This window comes from Platalea leucorodia (assembly GCF_965183815.1).
Source record: "Platalea leucorodia genome assembly, chromosome: 5".
In the NCBI taxonomy this organism is placed as follows: domain Eukaryota; kingdom Metazoa; phylum Chordata; class Aves; order Pelecaniformes; family Threskiornithidae; genus Platalea; species Platalea leucorodia.
Window position 1 is genome coordinate 37,591,978 of NC_138827.1, and position 5,898 is coordinate 37,597,875.

The following is a 5,898-nucleotide window of genomic DNA, read 5'->3' on the forward strand; positions in this document are numbered from 1 at the left end:
TTCAGGTCTTTTGCCTGCTGAATATTTTGCCAATTGCTACATGAAGTCCTAGTACAACTCCAGTTTAAGTGTTTAGGGGAAGCACAGCAACAGCTGCCATAAGGATCAGTGGAAGAGTGCACTAATGTGAAAAGGAGCATTAATTCTCACTCAGATAGCTGTAGTTTCTGAGCGGAAGCATGGTGTTGAGAACAGCTGCTTTCTGGTTCTGTCAAATCCAGTCCCCAGATTTTTCATGAAAGCCTGATTGTACACAGGCCAGGCAGCTGGCACTACTGATTTTATAATCTTTGTCTGGTTATTATCAAGCTAAGCTCACAGTTGTTAATGTTGGCACAGAAGCTATAGACTCGCACACAAACAAATGCCCTTACCTATTTTAGTAAAACAAGCTTTGACTATTAAATAGAGGCAAAATTTAATATTTAAAATGACACATTCTGCTCTTTTTATTTTTATATATCTTTTCACCACATTGATAAATGCTGAATCAAATTTACCTTCAGATTTTCACGCACATCTATTTTGAAAATCTGGTTCCAGGATTGCTGCTATTCTTCAAAGTATTAGTTGGAGTTCTGCAGAGTTATGACTGGTAATACATTGCCAGAACTCTTCATTTCCCGCTGTTTAACCGCATTAAAAGACAACATAAATACATAAATCATCATAGAATGGTTTGGGTTGGAAGGGACCTTAAAGATCATCTAGTTGCAACCCCCCGGCCATGGGCAGGGACACCTTCCACTAGACCAGGTTGCTCAAAGCCCCATCCAGCCTGGCCTTGAACACTTCCAGGGATGGGGCATCCACAGCTTCTCTGGGCAACCTGTTCCGGTGCCTCACTACCGTCACAGTGAAGAATTTCTTCCTTATATCCAATCTAAATCCACTCTCTTTCAGTTTAAAGCCATTATCCCTTGTCCTATCACTATGTGCCCTTGTAAAAAGTCAATATCTCCAGCATTCTTGTATAACTCAATGTATTATAGAACTAAATATGTATGAATTCCAACAGGGGTACTATGTTATTGGGATTACACATGCTACCAAAATGTGTTTGTTTATTTATTTTATCATGTTTTTCACAGTGATATAAACTGCATTATAGAGGCATTTTTGGGTTGTCTTTGTTAAATCTTTTACTCCAAAGCCTTTGGTTTAAACGCTATCTTCCCATAACATCAGAAAGCAGTACTGGGAGTTAGCTTAGAAGCATTTAAGTTATAAGCTATTATTCTTTATATAAAAATATTTTATTTTCTTAATTATACTATAAACATTTATATTAATATAATTTTGTTTGGTTGGTTGGTTGGTTGGTTTGGGGTTTTTTTGTAAGTGTAAGTCTTTAAGGATATGGTCCAAGACTTGTTAGCATCAAGAAAAGAATACTGGAAGCACTCCCAATGGATACACTAGATATTGGTAAGTGGTATTCAAAGGATTGCTTTAAAATTCATACATTTTAGGGCAATCATACATTCCTTAAAATTAAGGCACACCTTAATGGCAAGGTGAACAAACAAAATAAAAATTGACATTATCTATCAAGCCATTTTTGTTGTAGTAGTCACTTTCTAGCTCAAACGGAATCCAATACATAAGCACTAGTAGCAGGGTTTGCTAAAGCCTTAGGCTGCAAGCTGTGAACTTTCACCTAGATAGGCTGACCGTACACTGAACTTTTACTTAGCTACATGAAGGAAGGCCCTGAAACTAGTGCAAACCAGAAAGATACGGTGGCCACAACCATCAGCAGAAGCTGCATCCATTAAGATAAGAAAAGGAATGTCCTGCCTGGAGACAGAGAAAGGATTCAATAAGGAACAAAAAGACCTGAGACCCAAATATTGCTATTGGACTGAACTGTCTTGTGAGGGGAGGGGAACTTGGACTGTAAGGGTATAATTGCCCAGGGATTTCTTTGTTTGGGGTCTCTCTCCAGAGGCACCCTGCTCAAGCTGGTTTTTTTACTGCTGTACCACTCAATAAATTCATCCGGCATATGTCGGATGATACGATACTCTGCTTCAGGGAAACCTAGGGTCGAGCCTGAGGGGAGAGAAAGAGCCCGAGAGTGAGTATGTGTGTGAGCGAGGAGTCGAAAAGGGGCACCCATCAGCTCAATGGAGCTGCCCACTGTGAAGGGACTCCAGTCCTAGCAGTTAAAGTCTCGGGTGGTGTGTGTGTGCGTGCGACTCCCTGAATGCTAAACCTACAATGTTTCTGCAAAGCGACCTTAAAAAATCCTCAGGATTCCACACACTTTCAACGCTTTTGATTTTCATCAAGCTTTTCAAGGAAAGCCTGACAAGAAATAAAACTTTAAATTAATTTCTTCACAGATAAGCCTGACACAGAAGCAAAGTAAGAAGCAAAGACACAGAAGCACAGAGTTGGTAACAGTGACTGTGCTGCAGCATCTAGTTATTCAACCTACAGGTCTCAAGCTTCTTGCCCTATTTTACAGTGTATTCAAATGTAATACTTTGCTGCAAAACTTTACAGCTACATGATCAAGATTTAGGTAGACAAATGTAATGATCTAGAGATATACAAAGGGCTAGAACTACAGCAATTCTCACTATTGGTCTTATTTGTCTCCCACTTCAGGAAATCTTAATCAGAAATCCTCAAAGCCCTCACTCAAATTAATACCAAGTAACAGCATTAAAGTTCTCTATACAAATTCTACTTCTGATCATAGGCAGGGATGTTCCAGGGTCTGTTTACATCCATCAGTTCAATGCTGTAAAGGGTTATTTCTTCTTTTAGGACATGTTATAAGCAAGGCTGAAGATCAGGCAGTAGGCAAAGTATGGTGTTCACCGTACCTGCTGGGGCATTGGCCACCCACCTTCTTCTTAATCGTCAGAGATGAGAGGACATGATTCAATTTCTTTTTCAGCCTGAGACAATTCTGTAGATTCTCTGGTGGCTTATACATCAGTACTTTTACAAGTGACCACCCCTGTCATCTATCCTACACTTCTGAAGGAAGATACTGTTCCTCCAGCACATGTGGCAGAAGTAAACATGCTGACGCCTCAGCTGTTTGCAGCCGATTTTATCAGAATGAGCTCAGGTAACTCTACACAGCGTATATCCTTTGAGTATACCTTCAGAGCTCTCTCTGTCAGTATCTGGTTTGTAACTAAGCCCACATGCTAGGTATGGCTCTCCTTACCTGAGCCAGATGTATTGGTTTATCCCGAATTCAAATCCCTGACAATGCTTTTGGCTCTGAATAGCAGCAGTAGGGAGGAATCACATTTCCTACTAGAACCAGGTATTAAAGCTTCCAATAAAGACAGGGCAGACAGCCTGCATGTGGTAATCTCTTAAAATGACAACAGGAATCTCTGGGATTCAGCTGTTAACACCTGAATGCCTGTTCCTTCTAGGATGCCAAAAAAATGTCCAGAGTTTGCCCTGAACACTACATTATAGGCCTACGGGGTGTGAAGAAAGAGAATTTCAAGAAAGGGAGTAACTCAGTAGTGTTTTAAGAGTAGTAGAATCCTGTGGAATTCAGGAAGCATGGAGTTCCAGGTTGCGATGCAATATCTGAATTTATTTTTACATTGTAGGATAAAACAGGGAAAAAATTATCCAAGCTAGGGTTTTATATGAAATATATAATATGCACTAGAACAGATCTTCCTCTTAGATAAGTGTAGTAACCATTAGCCTGAAGAGTTATTTTCTCCCTCTCACTCACATTCTGATTGCTTAAACATTCATTAAAAGGGGAAGAATGTCAAAAGTGAGAACTGAAAAACCACATCCAATGCCTCACGTATGCCAAACAGCCCATCTGCTAAAGGTGGAAGTACCGTCTACTCAAGGCATGTTCCTAAGAAGTGGTACTGTTCTGTTTAGGGCTCCTTAGGAAAGCAGCAATTAAAAGCAGGTATTCCAAATCCTACAAGAACACTAACCCATGGGGGCTTAAAGGATGGGAGTCTTCTTCCTCTTCCATTCAGGTTATGCTAGAAAGGAGAGGTATCTAACCATTTCCTGAAGAAAAAAACAGAGTGTCAAGGCTGTCAGTCCATATACCACAGAAAGCAGCACTTCACTCCCTGGCATGTGAGGCTCACGTGCCATGGGCAGTAACAGGGTGCAAGCTTCAGGGAAGAACGAGCAGTATTTTGTTTTGGTAAGAGCTAGACCATGTTGGTTGCTGTCAATTCCAGCCTGAACATACCACTCTCCCAAGGCATTTTTGGGGTACACTTCACCTGAGGTGGTGCTTCTGCCTCAAGGTCAGGCACCGCTGCTCTCAGTTGTTTGGCATCTCTGTCTTTTTGTGGAACTCCATCAACGGGAACTTGACTGCACCAACGAAAGCTGTGAAATGAAATAATTGCATCTGTGTGTCCAAATTTAAAATCTTTGATGTTGCTGTCTTTTCACATATCCTACACTGATATCACAAGATATTGTAATCAGCTCTTATATGACCATGTAGTACTGAGCATTACAAGAGAGATTCATGAGACCTTTATATGCTAGGAAAACTCATTTTAAGAAATGGAAACAAACTTGCCATATAGTTTTTATATATAGACACTTACACCCATGTCTAAGTGAGACAATAAAAGCCGAAAAAGGTAAAACATATTCAAGCAAAGCAAACACATACACACAATAGCTTTCGGGCCCTCTCCTTATCAGTACTAAAGGTACAATGGGAATGTTACACAGCCTGGGTTTTGTTTTGGTTTTAATTCCTGGAATCTGACCTGCATGTAAGCAAGACTGCATTGATTATTATAGTTATTTCCTTTCTCTGGAATTCACTTCTTGTCATAATGCCCTAGGATTTCCTCTGACCTTATCAAATTTAGCCAAACATTACTTACTATTTGGATTGTGAGGGGAAATACTTAACTGAATGATCAACATCATTTTCAAGCTGGGAATACTCGTTTGTTGCCAATGATGCCACATTGTAAATCTGTTTTCTAATTGCTAGCCCATGTCAAAGGTTCTTTTTTTTTTTTTCTTCTTGGGCATTCAAAAATCACGATGAGACATGTTAAAATAATGGAAATAGTTAAAATGAGAGACTATTTTCTTATTCTAATTTGCTTGATTGCTGGCATTAAGTTATGCTACTATACTCAAGGTATTTTCAGATCCTCTCTTTGCGATGCTTTGCTGCTATTTTATAGTTGTGTCTCAGTATTCATTCCTCTAAACAAGCTCTTTTAATAAACAGCTTTTTTCTGAACGACTTTTTAAAAATTCTTTCTCAGCTTACACTTCCCACGGCCTATCTGAAAAATATTTGCCATGAAGACAAACCAGATTTGACTTACAAAACTCCGGACTCCAGAAATGGGGGCCGGGGGGGGGAGGGGAACTTGTCCTCTCAGAGCCGGGCCCGAGGGTGCCAGCCCCGGCGGGACAGGCCGGGCCGGACCCCCGCCCCGGGCGGCGGGATTTCCACGCGTGGGGTCGCGGACAGACGCGCCCCGGGCGGGCCATCACCGCCCGCACAAGAGGACGCTGCCTTTTCCGCCCGCCTGGCCACTGGTGTTTACGGTAAAAGCCGCGACCGGCTCCGGGGAGCCTCCCTTCCCCCTGGCCGGGCGGGCTGGGACCCGCCCCGGGGCCAGCCGCAGGCCCTGAGGCGCGCAGATAACGGCCGGGGCTCCCTGAGGCGGGGCCGCGTGCCACCGCCCCCAGGGGCGGCCGCCCGCCGCGGCGGGACGCGCCGCTCGCCCCGCCCACCTCCCCCCCCACGGCGGCCGGGCCGGGCCGGGCGGGGCGGGGCGGGGCCGGGGCGGGCGTCGCCGCCGCTTCACCGGCCCATCCGGGTTCTGCGGCTGACGCCGCGGCCGCCGCCAATCCGCTGCGGCGCCGGGCCGGGCCTGGCACCGCCCC